This window comes from Macrobrachium rosenbergii, chromosome 21 (genome assembly GCF_040412425.1).
Source record: "Macrobrachium rosenbergii isolate ZJJX-2024 chromosome 21, ASM4041242v1, whole genome shotgun sequence".
Lineage (NCBI taxonomy): Eukaryota > Metazoa > Arthropoda > Malacostraca > Decapoda > Palaemonidae > Macrobrachium > Macrobrachium rosenbergii.
In genome coordinates, this window is record NC_089761.1 from 17,557,126 (window position 1) to 17,563,143 (window position 6,018).

General features: G+C 34.3%; 1 long non-coding RNA gene across 2 annotated transcripts in view; it reads left to right on the plus strand.

Annotated features, from left to right (window-relative positions):
- The first annotated feature begins 3,720 nt into the window (after positions 1-3,720).
- LOC136849561 (uncharacterized) overlaps positions 3,721-6,018 on the plus strand; it is a 30,297-nt gene continuing 27,999 nt past the window's right edge. For both annotated transcript variants that reach the window (XR_010856312.1, XR_010856310.1), the window contains exons 1-3: positions 3,721-3,875; positions 4,337-4,436; positions 4,625-4,776. This is a non-coding gene — a long non-coding RNA (uncharacterized lncRNA). The remainder of the gene's footprint in view (positions 3,876-4,336; positions 4,437-4,624; positions 4,777-6,018) is intronic.

Consider the following 6,018-nt stretch of genomic DNA (forward strand, 5'->3'; position numbering starts at 1 on the left):
AGACTGGAATTCCCTGGTTTCATAAGAATAAGAGCTCGCACCTGTCTCAGCAACTTCAACCTAATTTTTACTAGGTTGCATTCTAGTGTGTTCGAGGCTATCTTGAGTCTGACACAGGCGTAGACATTGATTTATATGTTTAAACTAGCTATCTGGAACAGGCCATTCATGTTATTTCTCTGATCAGAAACTGGAATCAGAGTCACCCTGTTTCTAAAATTTCACCCGGTTTCCGAAATAGAAGTTTTTGCGTTTTTCAGCCGTTCAGTCTTAATGGTCAGGGTAGAAGGTCAAGGGCACTAAAACAGACAGACACTTACGAAGAGGACTTATGAAAGGGTCTGATAAGTCCCGCTTGAAGCTGGCTAGGGCGCTCTGAAGATGGCAGCAGTAAGGAAACAGTGGCATAAAAAAAGAAGATCCCGTAGTGGCGTAGTGGAGTAGTGCCGTCAATGCATCTCACGTGGTGCACTGTAGACATTACTTAAGGGTCTCTGCAGCGTCCCTTCGACCCCTAGCTGCAACCTCTTTCATTCCTTTTACTGAACCTAGGTTCATATTCTGTTTCTTCCATCTGACTTTCCACCCTCTCCAGCAATTATTTCATAGTGCAACTGCGAGGTTTTACTCCTGTTACACCTTTCAGACCTCCTTACTGTCAATTTCCCTTTCAGTGTTGAATGACCTCATAGGTCCCAGCACTTGGCCTTTGCCCTAAATCCTATATTCTATTCTTAAAAAAAAAAACTGCAGTTTCAGCAGGCTAGTAGCCTTTAAGATTTAGTTACAAGAGGCAGTAGTTTGACCTGGCCGCCACCCCCAAGTGCAAAAAAAAAGAAATTTAACAACAGTGGGTTTGTGAACCTGAGGCGCTTGTCCACTGGGATTTTCGCTGTGAGGAATTGCACAAGAATTTATCTCCTCCAGAATGTAATTTTTTGTTTTCACATCCCTGCCAGTAAAATTGAGTGGCAGCCAACATTCGAATTATTATTAGCAAATCTTAAAGGTTACTTGAAAGCAGAAAATAGGAAAGTTTACTCTGAAATAAATGGTGGAAATGACATAAACTGGGCGGAAGAAGTCGTTTAGTCACTCATGTGATTAAAAGGTCAATAGACATTGTGCTCACGCCGCGCAAAGAAGTGAATGCTAACTGTCAGGTGTCACAAGTCGCAGAACAGAAGTTTTCTTAAACAATGGCGCAATCACGAACGTATAATATATATACGCAAGCATGTTATATATATATATATATATATATATATATATATATATATATATATATATATATATATATATATATATATATATATATATATATATGTATATACATGTAATATATATATAATATGTATTTATTAATATATATATATATATATATATATATATACATGTATGTATGTGTATATATCTATGTGTGTATAATATATATTATATAAAGGTATGTATATATACATACATATATATATATATATACTTTATATATATATATATATATATATATATATATATATATATATATATATATATATATATATATATATATATATATATATATATATATATATATATATATATATATATAATAGGTAAGACCAGCTCTCAGATAATTTCTGTTAAATCTAGATTTAAGGCTCAAACATTCCATATCGTCAGGCTCTCTAAAAAAATGAATAAAATTTTCTTGAAAACAACCGTACTTAAGAAATGAGAACAAATAACATAAAATTAAGAATGAAAATTTGGAAAATACTGTTAGTTCAATAAAAGCAAAAATAAACAAAATAATGTAATACTATGAATAGATCTGTGTCTTTCTAGATAAAAAGCAAACGTGTTAGAGAAAGATTATCACGCAGTAGATGGAGAAATGTATAAAAAAAAGGCAAGTTCACGCACCACAAACTTGTTCTTTCTTCTCTTTATTGTAAAATTTCATCAAAAACAAAGGAAGTGGATGCCAATTATAAACACACGTATATCTCTCTCTCTCTCTCTCTCTTTCTCTCTCTCTCTCTCTCTCTCTCTCTGCGTTCAAGAATGTTTCAGACGAAGCGTAAAAAATATGCTCCCTTCGCTTAACGCAGTATGTCCTTCACTGACATCTAAATCTTTTACGCACCATTATATCAACATGACACGTTAAACTTCGCTAGATACTTCCGTAAGAAATTGTTTGGTTTATGCATATTTTTTGACATTTCGTCTATATCGCCACATTTTCATCTTATCTTGTTTTTCTTGCACTAGAAGTAGAATTAATCCGATAAACTTTCCTGTTCCTTGTCCCCTTTAAAGTGGCGTTTTCTCCCCAGAAGTCAATTATTTGCGTCGTAAACTTCTTGATCTGAGGTGGTTCAAGTACGCCTTGACATCTTAGGTCTAGGTGAGGGCCTCACGAATCAAGAGCACGTCGAGAAGACATATTTGCCTAAAACAGGAAACTTCAAGAAAACACGAGTAACATTTACCGAGTTTCAGGCTTCACACGTAATCAAATCTAAAATCCGAAAGACTGCGCAGCGCTCTAGCGAGGGAGATTTGAAATCTGGCATTTATTGTCTGGTTTTGGGTTTTTTGTTAGACCGGAAGTTTGCAATATAGCAATTTTCGAACTTCCTGCCATTCTTAAGAAACATAGTCTTTGTGATTTTTTAAAGCGACTATTGGTTTCAACCGAATGGATTTACAAAACCTCAAAAGTATTCGTGGGTGAAACTTGACGCGTTGTTTATTAGTTTTACTTAATCTGTAGTACAAAAACGCAGTTTGCTAGTATTCGGCCTTCGCATATAAACATGCAATGGTACGCAGCTTATCAGAAAAACAAGGGCTTGAAGTATCGAGGTCTTCATTACAAAATTACTGATATTTTTCCAAACATTCTCTTTCTCTCTCGTGTACTTGGGACTTGTATCTTCATAGCATAAAAATATCTAAAGGTAGTTTAATTCCAAAATTTTATATATTTTCATATTGACTCTAAAGCAAATTACTAAAAAAAATATTTAGGATACAAAACACGAGTCTAGAAAATCCCAGTAATATTCAGTTTAGAATGAATATTAATGGGATACAAAGAGAGAGTATTTACGAAACAAACAATGTTTCTTTCTTCGTGACTGTCATTTAATAGACCAAATGAATTGTATCTCTTGTTTTGGAAAATTTGAAAGTAAATTTTCAGCTGTGATACAAAGAAACCAAATTCCAGCGAGTAATCCGGAATTACCAGTATGTAAAATCTAGCATCCAGTATTAAAGCAAAAAGAGATTCCTTTTAGTTTATCCTTAAATAAAAAAAAAAGTAAATTTTCAGCTGTGATATAAAGAAACCAAATTCTAGCAAATAATCGGGAATTAACAGAATGTAAAATCCAGCACCCAGTATTAAAGCAATAAGAGATTCCTTTAAGTTTATCCTTAAATAAACAAAACAAAAAAACAACTGAAAGTAAATTTTCAGCTGTGATACAAAGAAACCAAATTCTAGCAAATAATCGGGAATTATCAGAATGTAAAACCCAGCACCCAGTGTTAAAGCAATAAGAGATTCTTTTTAGTTTATCCTTAAATAAAAAAAAAAGACAAGGAATCTTTGGTTCTGGTGCACATCGTAAATGCCTGAGAACGGTGACTCTATTGTCCTTGAAGATGACGTCAACGCAAATTGTTTTGACAGTCATCGTGAACAAATCGCATTTCTCGTGTTTTCGCCTCGGTTGGAACGAAGCGTGTCGGTTGAGGGATTTTGCTTTGTTTGATTTTGTGACTTTTTAAAGATTCGTGGACGACTGCTTTGTTACGTTGCAGACATAAGCACTTGGTGTTAATTGCAAATATTCTGGAGGAGCGTGGAAACTGACGATGAGGTACGATTGTCTTCAAACTGTCTGCGATTCGTTGCGAAGCATCGGAATCTCTTGAAACCTTCGCTAAGTTTGAGCAATGTGAATTTGTCCTAAAACTTTATATTTGTTCTAAATCTTTATATTTGTCCTTAAACTTGATTTTTGTCCTTAAACTTGATTTTTGTCAAACTTGATTTTTGTCCTTAAACTTGAGTAACGTAACTTAGTATTTTTCAAACTGTTTAGTGAATATTGTAAGTTATACGTTCAGCTTACTTTATTTCACTTATGAAATATTCTTTCTTGACAGTTGGTTGGGATACTCCTACTGTATCAAACTATTGTCTAAATCTGGCCTGTCATTAGGTATTGTTGATTTTAAGTAAGGTTTGTTCAGTTTTTATAACAAAGTATATTATTACGCCTGATGGGCCAAGGGTTGTTTACTTCTATACTACCAATTAAAAGAAATTTTTTTTCAGGTTCTAGTGAATGGAACAACTTCCTTCGCAGAAACTCGTAGTATTTGGCTGTTGTTTGGAATTTAATTTCAAGTTTACAACAGTATTCTGCTCAAAGAAGGTTAGTTTTTGTGTGATTTGAAACCATAACACACAGCTCGGTTTCAGTTGAATTTGTCGTTACGCTCTAAAGCTATTAAATTTACACACATTGTGGTTGGTTATATTTTTTGTCCTTTCTCTAATAATAAAGTTAGATTGAGCATGAAAGTTTATTCTGAGTATATTAATTTAAATTTAATCTTTCAGATGCTCGTGAATTCAGGCTTACGTTCTTTATCCAAATGCCTCAAGAAACGTTCAAACTGTTATACTCAAACTTTTAATTTGAACTGCTCTGGCAAGAAAGGTGTTTGCACTCCAAGTTTGGTTCAATCAACAGTTTGGCATAATAACGAAAGGTGAGGTTCCAGTGTTTTCTTTCAACTTTTAAGTTTTTTTTTCCTCCCCTGCAGGGGCGGTGCCCCCCGTAGGGGTGGAGGCCACGCCCATAACCTGTTCCGTAGGTCTTGAAGACCTACGGGCAGGTTAGTGGGGAGTGTTAAACGACCAACCAACTAATTAGCTTTTTTCTTTCAGCCATTCTTAGGAATTAATGTATTTGAGCTAAAATGCTTCTTTTTAAGGTTAAGGTAATTGCTTGTTTTCAACTTCAAAGTAGGTTTAGTTTTTGCTAGTAATTTGGTTTTTGGTCAGTTTTTAAACCTTTTACTGTAACTTCAAGGTTATTCATATTTTGTCAGTAACTCGGCTCAAGTTTAATGCAACGTGAGTTTTGTGTAAGTTTATATTTAATAATTTGAATTTGTTTCGATAAGATTTTTAGGCCTAATTTCTAAAGTTCAATAGTAGATAATTGTCAGTTTATTTTTAATGTAACAGGAATTCTTTTTTTAGAACTGTTTTGAGGGTAAAAAATAACGTAATTTTACTGTAAATTGTTTAAAAGATATTAACGTAATTTATATTGAAATGAAAGGTAATTTAGGAAATTTTGAAATAAAATGGTATTTTTAACTACCTGAAAATTATAACTATGGAATTACCATAGATCTGTTTTGCTGTGGTAGCATATAGATCAAGTCTGTTCTTAAATATGGTGACACTACAAAGCACCCGGAGTTTTGTAGGCGCCTCAGTTTTATGCCAGAATGGTAACACCCAGTGCCAGGTCTTTCTGGCTCTGCCTTTGACCCTCGACTTACGTCATATGCTCATAATGTAATAAGGCATTTGCTTGCTTTACCTGGTCACTGATCTTGACATTTGTTCAGAACACCGTCACTAGACTGATATTTGCTCAGTACACCTTGCCAATTGATTTGATGACATCATTTCAGTATGTCTGGATAATTGACGGAGTTTATTTGGTACACCAGGCCACTTGATTTAATGACGTAATTCAATGTACCTGACCAATTGGCTTTAAGGCATTTGTTCGGTAACCTGGCTACTTGATTTGGCGTTAGTTCAATATACCTCTCCATCTGACTTAGTTTGATCAGTACACTGGCCGCTTGATTTGAAGAAATTTATTTGATGCTCCTGACTTATAAGCATTTGTGTGTGTGTGTGTGTGTGGAATTTCCAGCCACTTTACATTTTGTACAATAACTTGACTTCGTACTGTATTGTGTTTGGTA